This window comes from Bombina bombina, chromosome 12 (genome assembly GCF_027579735.1).
Source record: "Bombina bombina isolate aBomBom1 chromosome 12, aBomBom1.pri, whole genome shotgun sequence".
Taxonomy (NCBI): Eukaryota; Metazoa; Chordata; class Amphibia; order Anura; family Bombinatoridae; genus Bombina; species Bombina bombina.
The window spans coordinates 72,137,348-72,151,382 of NC_069510.1; the positions used below are offsets into that span (position 1 = coordinate 72,137,348).

Genomic DNA, 14,035 nt, shown 5'->3' on the forward strand with positions numbered 1-14,035 from the left:
CAGCTGTTATTTGTATTGCATGTCATGTCAAACTTATTAATGCAGATAAAATTTCCTTTAGTACTGTTACATTACCTGTTGCTGTTCCGTCAACATCTAATTTTCAGAGTGTTCCTGATAACATAAGAGATTTTATTTTTTAAATCCATTAAGAAGGCTATGTCTGTTATTTTTCCTTCTAGTATACATAAAAGTCTTTTAAAACTTCTCTTTTTTTCAGATGAATTTTTAAATGAACATCATCATTCTGATACTGATAATGGTTCTTCTGGTTCTGAGGTTTCTGTCTCAGAGGTTGATGCTGATAAATCTTTGTATTTGTTCAAGATGGAATTTATTCGTTCTTTACTTAAAGAAGTGTTATTTGCATTAGAAATAGAGGATTCTGGTCCTCTTGATACTAAATGTAAACGTTTAAATAAGGTTTTTAAATCTCCTGTAGTTATTCCAGAAGTGTTTTATCTCCCTGATGCTATTTCTGAAGTAATTTCCAGGGAATGGAATAATTTGGGTAATTTATTTACTCCTTCTAGACGTTTAAGCAAATTATATCCTGTGCCATCTGACAGATTAGAGTTTTTTGGGACAAAAATCCCTAAGGTTATGGGGCTGTCTCTACTCCTGCTAATGTACTACTATTCCTACGGCAGATAGTACTTCATTTAAGGATCCTTTAGATAGGAAAATTGATTCCTTTCTAAGAAAAGCTTACTTATGTTCAGGTAATCTTCTTAGACCTGCTATATTTTTAGCGGATGTTGCTGCAGCTTCAACTTTTTGGTTAGAAGCTTTAGCGCAACAAGTAACAGATCATAATTTTATAGCATTATTTTTATTCTATAACATGCTAATAATTTTATTGGTGATACCATCTTTTGATATCATTAGAGTTGATGTCAGGTATATGTCTCTAGCTATTTTAGCTAGAATAGCTTTATGGATTAAACTTGGAATGCTGACATGTCTTCTAAGTCAACTTTGCTTTCCCTTTCTTTCCAGGGTAAATAATCATTTTCGTTCCTTTCCTCACAAGGAACAAAAGCCTGATCCTTCATCCTCAGGAGCGGTATCAGTTTGGAAACTATTTCCAGTTTGGAATATATCCAAGCCTTATAGAAACCTATAGCCAGCTCCTAAGTACCTATGAAGGTGCGGCCCTTATTCCAGCTCAGCTGGTATGGGGCAGATTACGTTTTCTTCAAAGAAATTTGGATCAATTCCGTTCTTAATCTCTGGTTTCAGAAACATTGTTTCAGAAAGGTACAGAATTGGCTTCAAGTTAAGGCCTCCTGCTAAGAGATTCTTTTCTTTCCCGTGTCCCAGTTAACACAGCAAAGGCTCAGCATTTCTGAAATGTGTTTCAGATCTAGAGTTGGCTGGAGTATTTATGCCAGTTCCAGTTCTGGAACAGGGGCTGGGGTCTTATTTTATCTCTTCATTGTACCAAAGAAGGTCAATTCCTTCAGACCAGTTCCGGATCTATCATTATTGAATCATTATGTTAGGATACAAACATTCAAGATGGTTACTGTAGGACTATCCTGCCTTTTGTTTAGCAAGGGCATTATATGTCTACAATAGATTTACAGGATGTGTATCTGCATATTCCGATTCATCCAGATCACTTTTAGTGTCTGAGATTCTCTTTTTAGACAAGCATTACCAGTTTTGTGGCTCTACCGTTTGGCTTAGCCTCAGTTCCAAGAATTTTTTTCAAAGGTTCTCGGTGCCCTTCTTTCTGTAATCAGAGAATAGGGTTTTGGTATTTCCTTATTTGGACGATATCTTGGTATTTGCTCAGTCTTCTCATTTTCGAAGAATCTCATACGAATCGACTTGTGTTGTTTCTTCAAGTTCATGGTTGGAGGATCAATTTACCAATCAGTTCATTGATTCCTCAGACAAGGGTAACCTTTTTAGGTTTCTAGATAAATTCAGTGTCTATGACTCTGTCCTTGTCAGACAAGAGAAGTTTAACATTGATATCAGCTTGTCAAAACCTTCAGTCACAATCATTCCCTTTGGTAGCCTTATGCATGGAAATGTTGGGTCTTAGGACTGCCGCATCAGATGCGATCTCCTTTGCTCGTTTTCACATGCAACCTCTTCAGCTCTGTATGCTGAACCAATGGTGCAGGGATTACTCAAAGATATCTCAATTAATATCTTTAAACCGATTTTACAACACTCTCTGACATGGTGGACAGATCACCATCGTTTAGTTCAGGGGGCTTCTTTGTTCTTCCGACCTGGACTATAATCTCAACAGATGCAAGTCTTACAGGTTGGGGAGCTGTGTGGGGGTATCTGACGGCACAAGGGGTTTGGGAATCTCAGGAGGTGAGATTTCCGATCAATATTTTTGAACTCCGTGCAATTTTCAGAGCTCTTCAGTCTTGGCCTCTTCTGAAGAGAGAGTTGTTCATTTGTTTTCAGATAGACAATGTCACAACTGTGGCATACATCAATCATCAAGGAGGGACTCACAGTCCTCTGGCTATGAAAGAAGTATCTCGAATTTTGGTTTGGGCGGAATCCAGCTCCTGTCTAATCTCTGCGGTTCATATCCCAGGTATGGACAATTGGAAAGCGGATTATCTCAGTCGTCAAACGTTGCATCCGGGCGAATGGTCTCTTCACCCAGAGGTATTTCTTCAGATTGTTCAAATGTAGGAACTTCCAGAAATAGATCTGATGGCTTCTCATCTAAACAAGAAACTTCCCAGGTATCTGTCCAGATCCCGGGATCCTCAGGCGGAGGCAGTGGATGCATTATCACTTCCTTGGAAGTATCATCCTCCCTATATCTTTCCGCCTCTAGTTCTTCTTCCAAGAGTAACCTCCAAGATTCTGAAGGAATGCTCGTTTGTTCTGCTGGTAGCTCCGGCATGGCCTTACAGGTTTTGGTATGCGGATCTTGTCCGGATGGCCTCTTGCCAACCGTGGACTCTTCCGTTAAGACCAGACCTTTTGTCTCAAGGTCCTTTTTTTCCATCAGGATCTGAAATCCTTAAATTTAAAGGTATGGCGATTGAACGCTTGATTCTTGGTCAAAGAGGTTTCTCTGACTCTGTGATTAATACTATGTTACAGGCTCGTACATCTGTATCCAGAGAGATATATTATAGAGTCTGGAAGACTTATATTTCTTGGTGTCTTTCTCATCATTTTTCTTGGCATTCTTTTAGAATACCGAGAATATTACAGTATTCTTCAGGATGGTTTAGATAAGGGTTTGTCCGCAAGTTCCTTGAAAGGTCAAATCTCTGCTCTTTCTGTTCTTTTTCACAGAAAGATTGCTATTCTTCCTGATATTCATTGTTTTGTACAAGCTTTGGTTCGTATAAAGCCTGTCATTAAGTCAATTTCTCCTCCTTGGAGTTTGAATTTGGTTCTGGGGGCTCTTCAAGCTCCTCCATTTGAACCTATGCATTCATTGGATATTAAATTACTTTCTTGGAAAGTTTTTTGTTCCTTTTGGCCATCTCTTCTGCCAGAAGAGTTTCTGAATTATCTGCTCTTTCTTGTGAGTCTCCTTTTCTGATTTTTCATCAGGATAAGGCGGTGTTGCGAACTTCTTTTGAATTTTTACCTAAAGTTGTGAATTCCAACAACATTAGTAGAGAAATTGTGGTTCCTTCATTATGTCCTAATCCTAAGAATTCTAAGGAGAAATCGTTGCATTCTTTGGATGTTGTTAGAGCTTTGAAATATTATGTTGAAGCTACGAAATCTTTTCGTAAGACTTCTAGTCTATTTGTTATTTTTTCCGGTTCTAGAAAAGGCCAGAAAGCTTCTGCCATTTCTTTGGCATCTTGGTTGAAATCTTTAATTCATCTTGCCTATGTTGAGTCGGGTAAAACTCCGCCTCAGAGAATTACAGCTCATTCTACTAGGTCAGTTTCTACTTCCTGGGCGTTTAGGAATGAAGCTTCGGTTGACCAGATCTGCAAAGCAGCGACTTGGTCCTCTTTGCATACTTTTACTAAATTCTACCATTTTGATGTATTTTCTTCTTCTGAAGCAGTTTTTGGTAGAAAAGTACTTCAGGCAGCGGTTTCAGTTTGAATCTTCTGCTTATGTTTTTCATTAAACTTTATTTTGGGTGTGGATTATTTTCAGCAGGAATTGGCTGTCTTTATTTTATCCCTCCCTCTCTAGTGACTCTTGTGTGGAAAGATCCACTTCTTGGGTAGTCATTATCCCATACGTCACTAGCTCATGGACTCTTGCTAATTACATGAAAGAAAACATAATTTATGTAAGAACTTACCTGATAAATTCATTTCTTTCATATTAGCAAGAGTCCATGAGGCCCGCCCTTTTTTTGTGGTGGTTATGATTTTGTATAAAGCACAATTATTCCAATTCCTTATTTTATATGCTTTAGCACTTTTTTCTTATCACCCCACTTCTTGGCTATTCGTTAAACTGAATTGTGGGTGTGGTGAGGGGTGTATTTATAGGCATTTTAAGGTTTGGGAAACTTTGCCCCTCCTGGTAGGAATGTATATCCCATACGTCACTAGCTCATGGACTCTTGCTAATATGAAAGAAATGAATTTATCAGGTAAGTTCTTACATAAATTATGTTTTATTGTTAATACAATTTCACTACTACTACAGTCCATAATTCTCTTTGCCTAGTGCAAACCATGGTGGGCCTTTGTCTGTTGGCACTTGCAATACTGTACCCAGAGATTGTATTGTTTACTGCAAATTGTTTAAAAATGTTTATTGTTGAAAACTCAATAAAAAATATTTCAACCTAAAGGGATACTAAACCCAAATTATTTATTTCATGATTTTTTTTTTTTAACAGGGTATAATAAATTTATCGTTTTAAAATACAATTTGTAGCTTTGTAATTCTACTCAACACTGCTGAGATCGTTTTTTCTAAATATATTTTCAACCCTAAAATGCGAGAGCAGGCAATTTTAAGCAACGTTCTAATTTACCCCATTAGCAATTTTTCTTCGTTCTTTTACTATCTTTATTTGAAAAAGCAGGAATATAAGCATAAGAGCCGGCCCATTTTTGGTTCAAAACCTGGGTAGCGCTTGCTGATTGGTGGCTAAATGTAAAAATGTAGCCATCAATTTAGCCACCAATCAGTAAGCTCTACCTAGTTGCTGAACCAAAAATGGGCCGGCTCTTAAGCTTACAATTCTGCTTTTTCAAATAAAGATAGCAAGATAACAAAGAAAATTGATAATAAGAGTAAATTAGAAAGTTGCTTAAAATTGCCTGCTCTATCTAAATCATAAACTAAAAAATTTGGGTTCAGTGTCCCTTTAAGTGAAAGGTGTTTCAATTATAAATTAAGCTAACAGGAAGAGCATAATTGTATTCTAAAACTCTGCTGCTCATAGGTTGGTAGAGACGACTCCCACAAAGAAAAATGGTTTATTCAGCACAAAAACATAGTGCACAATAAAAAGAAAAAAAAGGACTGTAATACAATTTGAAGCATCCTCTTTTAGATGGAACAGGGAAAATGTTTGAGTATCATGTCCCTTTAAAAATAGACCTAGGCAATTTAGTCTTGCAGCAGTGAAAAAATGGTAGTAAAATATTATTATAGTATAAAAATCTATTTTTTTATTCTTTCATTTTCAAGGGGCATGGAAGACAAAATTAAACTTTTATTATTCAGACCATGCAATTTTAAGAGACTTACCAATTTATATACATCATCAGATTGACTTAATTCTTATTGAAAAGCATGTCTATGTAGGCTCAGGAGCAACAGTGCACTACTGGGAGCTAGCTGGTGATTGGTGGCTACACACATGTGTCTCTTGTCATTGGCTCAATGGCTAACCAGCTGTGTTTCGCTAGCTCCCAGTAGTGCATTGCTGCTCAGGAGATTATTTTTAAGCGGCAGTCTATTGCAGAATTGTTGTTGTTTAAAAAGATAGATAATCCCTATGGGGGCGGAGCCGACCAGCGCCAAAGATGGTCGTGTGAGTGAGGAGCTCCGTGTAGATAACAACTATTACATCTACAGTTAGCGACCTCTATGCATATAACTCACTGAAACTACCCCATACCGGTAAGCTGCACACGGCAGAGTTTGGAAAGGAGACCGGAGGTTCAAAGGAGGAAGGTGCCGTCACTATTTTGGGCAATATAACAGAGCGATATATGCGGCCTGCCCTCCCCACCTCCGCTACGCTACTAAACTCCCGCAACCTTCACAAACGGGCACTGATACGATCGGTGGCCTTACTACTACAATCAGAGAGCTGGAAGTTTGCGGTCGGACCCAGTGAAGATTAAAAGACTAGCCGCAGAAGCAGGTATACATTAACAATATGGGACTTTGACATCAAACAAAGGGCGCGAAAGACGCCATATTGCCTTGTTTGCTGACACAGCCGTGACCGACAATCAGAGCATATTACACAGGATGCCTGCATGAGTGAATGCGCAAGGAGCTTACAGTATGTGAATATCTTATAACATGTTTTTAAACACACTGTGGGTTACAACACTGGGACTCTATATTCCACATTGCGTTCAAAGAGCTTAAGCTTTCACATATTTCCTTCAGGGAACTGCCATTATAGCTCAGAGAAATCACGTCATTTAGCAGCAAAGTCCGGTGTTTACACTCAGCAACAAAAGACATTTTACTTATATGATAAACATGTCATCAAAACGCCTTCCAAGAGCAGACAAATCTTCTAAAGGTGGGAGTACTCCTAACCCTAGATTACATAACTTTTTCAAGCCAAATGACACGGCTTCCACAGAGCCTAAGGAAGGGGAGGAGAATACCACTGATACCACAGAATCGGAGGTGGACATGGAGACGCAGGCCCCGCTAACAAGAGCGGACCTGCAATCTTTGCCGACTAAAGAGGACTTTACTGCTCTGATTTCCCACGTCACCCAGATTATGAAGTCAAGTATAGCAGAGGTCAAAAAAGAAGTCAATGAGATTGGGAACCCCATAATGGTATTAGAAGAAGATGCAGAGCAGACTAACTCACTCCTTGACCTGCATGCTAGGCAGTCCTCTCACCAACAGACTCTAATAGCACAGCTTCAAGACCAGGTAGAGGACCTGGATAATAGAGGGCGCCGCCAGAATGTTAGGTTAAGGGGAATACCAGAAATGGTCAAATCAGAAGCACTTCTTCCCTACTTGCAGAGACTGTTTAACTCTATCACCAACAATAAGGAAGAAGTTGACTACCCCCTGGATAGATACCATAGGGCACTGAGACCGGTCCCCAAGGAAAACGCACCACCTAGGGATGTTATTATTAAGTTTACTAGCTTCAGGGATAAAGAAAACATCCTTTCTGCCGCCAGACAAAGACACCCTATCTCATTTGAGGGTCACACCATCCTTTTCTTTGCGGATCTCAGCCCCATGACACTCTCTAGACGAAGAGAAACAAGATATCTTACGCTGCATCTAAGAGATCTAGGGATACCATACAGGTGGGGCTTCCCCTTTTGCTTGAAAGTAGTTAAAGGAAACACTACAGCAATATACAGAACACAGGAGGACATTGATCACTTCTGCTCGCAGCTGAGCATACCAAAACCCACTTTACCAAGTCTGAGGACTGGGACTGATAACAAAATGGACACTAATGAGGCATTACCGAAGTCTCCACTCACCGGATGGAATAAAGTGGTCAAGAAGACAAAGAGTAAAAACCAGGAAAGAGGACACACCCTTTCTCCAACACATGCAGATCCCACTTGACAATATAATGTTTATTTGGTGTTACATTATATTTAAGGGAAGTAACCCTAGTTGGTAAGATCACTGAAAAGGTATATTCTGGACATGTTTAGGTTTATCCTGTGTATTGCCCATAGTAGTTTATTCCAGCTAGACACTACTGCAATATAGGCCAGTTTAAAGTTTGTTAGTTGCAAAACTGTTTAAACAATGCGATTTTAAATATGCAGGTTGTTATTTCACGTCACAAAGTGACTTGAACCCCCCCGTGTTAACATTCAGTTTGAGACCTTTAGTTGGAAGAGATCTCTTATTGTTTATTGTTCAATGTATCAGAGTATTTTTATGATTGCAATTTTTTTGTTGTTTCAACACAGACCCTACAGGACCTTCAGATGCTTTGCTCTTTTCCTTCCCTTCTCTCTTCTATTCTATCCTGCTTCTCTCTCCCCCTCTAGGTTGCTAAACATGCTAAAGAATGGGGTACACAGACCGTCTGTCCGGATGATAACCTGTGAGTATGACTTTGTTCAGCTTCACTGTATGGATACACTGTTGACACTTAGCTACACTCTCAACAGCACAAATGGTAGATAACAAAATTAAACTAATTTCCCAGAATGTTAAGGGGTTAAACTCGCCCACTAAAAGATCGGTAGCTTTATCGAGTTTTAAAAAGATGGCAGGGGGAATAATATTCGTCCAAGAGACGCACTTTGCTAGAGATAAAATACCCCACTTTCACAACAAAGAATTTCCCGTAGGCTATTTTGCATCTAACATACAGAAAAAAAATGGAGTGGGCATATTATTTAAAAAAAAAATACCCTTCCAATTACTACATAAAGTGGAGGACGTAGAAGGTAGATGGATCATTCTAGTAGGCAAATTATACCATAAGACTATTACTCTAGTTAACGTATACGCCCCAAATCATAAGCAGGGAAAGTTTTTTTCAAAAATTGACTAATGTAATACTGGCAGAATATAAAGGGGCATTGATTCTCGCAGGAGATCTCAATGTAGCTATTGAACCTGACATAGACTGCTCAACGGGTCGCAGCCCGGTTGCCCCAGCGTCAATCCGCAAAATCTGCACGAATCTTAGGAAACTGACTCTGTTAGACTCCTGGCGAACAAGCCACCCAGGACAAAGAAACTTTACCTTTTATTCCCACCCTCATAAGAGTTACTCCCGTATTGATTATGTGTTTAGAGGAGAGAAGGGAAAGAGGTGATATGATAGCAACTTTCAAGTACATTAAAGGGTTTAGTAAAACTGAGGCTGTGGGTATTTTACATAAAATGGAAAATTCAAGAACAAGGGGTCATGAGCTCAAGCTAAAGGGTAGTAGATTCAGGAGTAATTTGAGGAAGCACTTCTTTACAGAAAGAGTGATTGATTTATGGAATAAACTTCCTCAAGAGGTAGTAGCAACAAACACTGTGGGGGACTTTAAAAATGCATGGGACAAGCATAGGGCTATCCTACGAACTAGATAAGTTTATACTGTTAGGTAAGGTGGGGCAGACTTGCTGGGCCTATGGCTCTTATCTGCCGTCAATATCTATGTTTCTATGTTTCTATGTGTTTACAGACCAAACTACATACAGCTTAGTTTCAGACTCCAATATAGAGACTATCAGCTGGTCTGATCATGCTGCGGTTAGCATAGACCTTAGATGGTCGGAGAAGCCTCTTACACCTTATATCTGGAGGTTAGACGAAACACTCTTACATAAGCCCATAATAGTGGACAAAATCACAACCTCTATGAAAGAATTCTTTAGCTTCAACCCACATCAACACACTTCTTGCCTAACAACATGGGAAGCCCACAAAGCGGTAATGAGGGGAGAGTTTATTAAACAGAGGGCCATACTCACTAAACAATACCGCACAGCATATATGGAAGCTGTGGCCACCTTGCAATCGACTGAAAGCTTACATAAGGCCAACCCTCTGGACCCTTCCCTAAGTCAGCAGCTTCGGTTAGCTAGAAGAAATCTTAATCACATATTGTACAGGGAGGCTCAGGATAAGGCTTTTTACATCAAAAAAGTATATTATGCGGAATCAAATAAGGCAGGAACTCTCCTGGCTAGGCTGCTGCGCACAAAGAGAAATAATTCATACATACACAAGATAAGAGCACCGGGGGGTGAACACATACAAGATTCTAGGGGGATAGTTGAAGGTTTCAAAACATACTATAGAGACCTGTATAATCTACGAACACTGACCTCTTTAAACAGGAGGGAAGACCAAATTACATACCTGAATGAGATAGACCTCCCAACATTGCCACCCGAAATTATGGAGGAACTGGAAAACCCCATCACACAACAAGAAGTAGTGGCGGCAATCAATAGCCTACCAGGACATAAAAGTCCTGGCCCGGATGGTTTTTCTAACGCTTACTATAAGCAATTTAAGGACATATTAGCCCCACACTTAACTAGCCTATTCACCGCGATAGATGAAGACACAACATGGTCTAAACAGATATTAGAAGCACACATAGCGATTATACCCAAACCAGGGAAAGATAACACTAGAGTAGAGAATTATAGGCCCATATCTTTATTAAATTCAGATATAAAGATTTATACAAAAATTCTGGCCAGAAGATTAAACAAAATCTTACCCCAACTTATACATGTAGATCAATCGGGTTTTGTCCCCGGCAGGGAAGCCAGGGACAACACTATACGTACAGTACACCTCATAGAACATGTAAATAGAACTAAAGAACCAACAATTTTTATTTCTACAGATGCCGAAAAGGCGTTTGATCGCCTGGATTGGGGGTTTCTTGAGGCATGTTTGATTAGATTTGGCTTTGGAACCAAAATGATAGCCAGAATTTTTAGTGTCTATAACAAACCCTCTGCTAGGGTGAAAGCCAATGATACTCTTTCAGATAGTTTTCAGATATATAATGGGACGAGACAGGGGTGTCCACTGTCCCCGCTCCTGTTCGCTTTGTCCATGGAAGGGTTAGCGGCACATATTCGTGACAATGATAAGATCCACGGGATTAAAATAGGCCCGAATGAATATAAACTTACATTATACGCGGACGATGTACTTATATCTATGACATCACCGAACACATCACTCCCACACTTACTATCTGAATTTAAAAAGTATGGAGAGATCTCAAATTTTTTAATAAACCCGCAAAAATCGGAAATCCTTAACATAAATATGAACATTGAAAAATTCTCACTCTTAAAACACATTTGCCCATATAAATTACAAACTCTCCAAATTAAGTACTTAGGTATTGCACTAACACCCTTAACATCCCAACTCTACCAGCAAAATTACGTACCCCTGTTACATAGATTAAGATCGGAATTACAAACTTGGCGAGATAAACCTTTATCCTGGTGGGGTAGGATACAGGCTATCAAAATGACCATACTGCCACAAATCTTATACATCTTTCAGACAGTTCCGGTGTCTCTTCCCAGGGCTTTCCTGTTTAATATCCAAAAAGACATTAACTTATTCATATGGGGGAAGATCAGGCCCAGAATAAATAAGACGACTATGTATAGACCTTTGGGTAGTGGGGGTATTGGGGTCCCTAACATAGAGAGGTACTATAACGCGATAATAATCCAACGAGTACTGGATTGGCACGGTAAAATAGAACAAAAGGCATGGACGACTATAGATTCTCATCTCTTGAGAGCCCCGACCCCAGGGGCACTGTGCTGGATATCCCCAGGAGCTAGACCACCCTTAGTTGAAGCCTCAGGGCTGTACACACATATCTTTGATAAATGGGACTCGTTAAGGGATTCCAAGTTAGGCATATCCTCCAGGGTCTCCCCGTTAGCCCCTATCTCATACAACGCAGAATTTTTGGGAGGCCTAGAGTTTCACAGACACACTAGAGGCGAACTGGGATACACAATACCATTTATAAAATTGACCACTAATGGCACATTAAAACAAAGACAAGACTTGGAGGTAGTAGAGGGGGGCAGTTTCTCCTCCTGGCTAAAGTATGCGCAACTGAAACACTTGATTCACAACTCTAAATATAAAACAGACCTATTAAGACCCACTACAAGATTTGAGAAATTGTGCTTACTAGAGATAATACCTAGAGGAACCCTATCAATAGCGAGAGGAATATTGGAAGACACACTGATTAACTCTCTCCCTTCATACACCACACGTTGGCAGGTAGAATTGGGGACACCCCTAACAACTCAGGACTGGGAGAACATATTTTTTAACACTCGCAAATCTTCTGCAGCGCCCAAAATTCTTGAACTTAATCACAAGATCCTGACTCGCTGGTACTTAACCCCTGAACGTTTAAGACATATTTATCCTACCGTAGATGACAGATGCTGGAGGGGGTGCGGGGGGAGAGGCACTATGTCGCATATTTGGTGGCAATGTGAGAAAATACAACCTTTCTGGTTAATAATTGAGACGGTATTTCAGTCTATCATTGACATATCTTTTGTGTTGACCCCTGCAATGGCATTGCTGAACCATAGACCAGAGGGAATGTGCAAAGTTAGATGGAAACTCTTGCAAATAGGACTAAATAGTGCAAGGAATTTGATAGCTAAGAGGTGGAAATCCACTACACCTCCCTCTAGAACAGAATGGATCCAGAACACTACCATGCTCTTATCACAGGAGGAGTATGTGTACTTTCGAAAGAAACTGCTTACTAGATTTTATGATATTAAGTTTTACTGGGAAACCTACCTGGGTACACAACCGGACTCCTAAACTCGAAACACAGCTTTCTCTCTTGTCCAGAGAGACCCACCCTTGCTTATTAAAACCCTATTTAACCCCTCTTGTTTCTGCTTTCCTTCTTTTTCCTTTTCTTTCTATCCTGCCCCACTTTGTTTTCCCCTTCTCTTTCTAACTGTAGGGTCCTGCTACAGATCTCATATTTGAGTTTTAAATTTTTCCTTAAATTTACGTATAAGTTTATGTAAATGTCCTAATTTTTGAATTTTTCTTTTTTCCTCTTTTTTTTTTTATTTTTTTTTTATTATTCATTTTTGTTAATGGAAGGACATGTAAACAAGTTAATATGTTTTAATAAGCTATAAGTGTATGGTGATTGTAAACTATATATATGGTATCAGTACAATGTTAATAACAAATGCTTGAAGGGATGAGTAGGTCATTTGTTTTCGGCAGTGAAACACGTGGACTAATTGAATGCACTGATATAAGTACAATCACAATTTCGCTTTTGTATGTTACACTGTACCTTCTTTGTTATGCGCAATATTGTAAAATCTAATAAAAATATTGTTTAAAAAAAAAAAGATAGATAATCCCTTTATTTACCATTCCCCAGTTTTGCATAATAAACATTGTTATATTAATATACTTTTTACCTCTGTGATTACCTTGTATCTAAGGCTCTGTAGACTTCCCCCTTATTTCAGTGCTGACTCATAAATAACTCTATGGGAGTGAGCAAAATGTTTATCTATATGACACACAAGAACTAGCCCAGTCTAGTAGTGAGAAACTGTCAAAATGCACTGAGATAAGAGGCGGCCTTCAAGGGCTTAGACATTAGTTTATGAGCCTACCTAGGTTTAGGTTTCAACAAAGAATACAAAGAGAACAAAGCAAATTTGATGGTAAAAGTAAATTTGAAATTTGTTTAAAATTACATGCCCTATCTGAATCATGAAAGTTTAATTTTGACTAGACTCTCCCTTTAACTATGTTTTTAATCCTTTTGCACAAGGCCTCTCTGGGCTGGCAAGATTTTCTAAGAAATCTCTCCATTACAATGAAGCCCTTGTACCTAATACTCTACAGAAAGAGTTCAGTTACTTAAGTTTAAAGCGACATTCCAGCCAATATTGGAATCCACATGGATGCATTTCTGTTGTGAAAAGAAGCATTTTTGTAATATACATGTATTAGCAAAAATGCTTTTTATAAAAGCTATAGCTGTTTCAAATGTGTATTTAAGTATGCACCGTGCACCAGCATTTTAAACACAGCACTTGCTCAGAGAGCCTAAGGTGCTTGTACCAGCCCCACTGATGCTCTGAGCAGCTGCAGTATTTAAAAGGCTGGTGCACTGAAAATATCTAGCTATGCTTCACATGCACGTGCAGAGAAAACATTTTTAACACTACAGCAGCGATAACATTTACTAGAAGCATTTTTGCTAATACATGTATATTGCAAATATTTTTCTATTCAAAGATGTAATTTTGACCGGAATGTCCCTTTAAGAACATTGTGCCTCGCAAAGTTGTGTTTCCTGCTTTTAAAAATGTGAAGGTGATGCATACATTACAATAGGAC

General features: G+C 39.0%; 1 protein-coding gene across 1 annotated transcript in view; it reads right to left on the reverse strand.

The window, feature by feature from the left end:
* The window catches only part of LOC128642753 (multidrug and toxin extrusion protein 1-like), a 433,625-nt gene that overhangs the window by 14,506 nt on the left and 405,084 nt on the right, over positions 1-14,035 (reverse strand). The window lies entirely within an intron of this gene.